Raw genomic sequence first — 1,685 nt, forward strand, 5'->3', positions numbered from 1 at the left:
ACTCCAGGATGCTGTAAAACCAGCCGGGCCAGTAAAATCCATATTTCATTATTGCTAGTTGGACATTTATTTTTAATGCCCACTAAAAAAAATAAAACCTCTTTGTGGAAATTAGGCCTAGTTAGGGTGCATTACACTACAAATAAAACAATTGGCTTCAACATCATGTATCTCTTAGAAGACAGTTTAACAGTTTTAGAGAATGATTTTAAAAAAATTGGAAAAGCTTCACCATGTAGCTCTGCTTTATTCATTTTATTTTTTACAAATGTTACCTTTATGAGACAAAATACTGACTCTCTCAAATTTCAGGCTGAAATTTGTATCTGAATTGAATGACAAAGTAATCCACATGCATGGGTTTTTATTGAGCTCAAATGCAAATGCAGGCAATCATGGAGATTTGCTGTTGATGGTTAAAGCATAAAGCTGTTATTCACCACAGTGTGTTTTAGAAATGGTGGATGGTCTGCTTTGTCCAGTGGAAGACTCTGCTATTGGTTGAGTCTTATTTATTATGTTATTTCTGTCCTCTTCCCAATATATCTACATCAGCCCCGGGAGCCATTGGCTTTGTTCTCAGGATTTATTCTTGCTCTGGGGCCAAATACACATTCAGATAGGAAGACATTTTAACGTCTGATTGCATATCATCAGGTTTGAAAAGAAAAGTAAATCACTGAATGCATTTGTAACAACTTTACATAATCAAACCTTTTTAAGATGCACAGGTGTGAAAGATTCATTATGTAATATACAGATTTTTAAATTGAGGTAAGAATAAATATAGAGGCTAAACTTGGTTATAAGTATCATTTTATGAATTCTCTTGTCTCTATTACAAGTAATGTCATATTTGATACACGCATTTCTGAGACCCCTATCTGATTAACTTCCAAACTGTCCTTACAAACCCGTTGTAAACAACTTTGTCCGTTTTCTGCCCTGCAGTTCATCATCCTTCCACTAGAGGCAGTAGAAGAGCTTTTCCTGCTCATTTCAAAACGGCTGCTTCCACGACATCTCGAACACTTTTTGCTCATTTACAAAACTTTACGGTGAAGATAACTCACTTAGTAGTTTACAATTTTTTTAAATGACTTCTTACTGCATTGAAAGAATGCAATTTTTTAAAAATTAATTATTTATAATACAGTTGCACCACGGTAACAATGTGTTTCAAAGTGAGACAGTAAATTTTGTTTTATAAGTTGTTTTTTCCTGAAGACTCAAGTCAATATTTTTGCATCTTAGACTAATATTAGCAAAAACATAGCATATTTTATGCTATGTTTTTGCTTCTCAACAAGTTGGACAGATGATGAATACGCAACAACAGAAATGTACATACAAATAAAAAATAATTCAAATCTATGAAGAAAAGATTAAATTAATATCAATTAATATTCAATATGACTGCAATCTAAAAACAAGTATGAATGCTACCAAACAAAAAGACCAGTTTTTGATCTCTTATCAACCTCCCCTCTCAGTGGGAACACTAAAAATGTCTGGGTTTCTAAAATTACTTACAACGCAAAATAACCAGTGGACTTATTTTAAATTAAAAGCACAACATAGACCCTCTGATTGCCTCAAAGTTTGATAAATGCATTTAAATTTCTGGTTTTACCTCATAGTGGAGGCCCCTAACAAGCACTGAAAAGAAGTTAACAGATAAGTAA

This window comes from Oryzias latipes, chromosome 21 (genome assembly GCF_053564925.1).
Source record: "Oryzias latipes strain Hd-rR chromosome 21, Olatipes_Hd-rR_3.1".
In the NCBI taxonomy this organism is placed as follows: Eukaryota; Metazoa; Chordata; class Actinopteri; order Beloniformes; family Adrianichthyidae; genus Oryzias; species Oryzias latipes.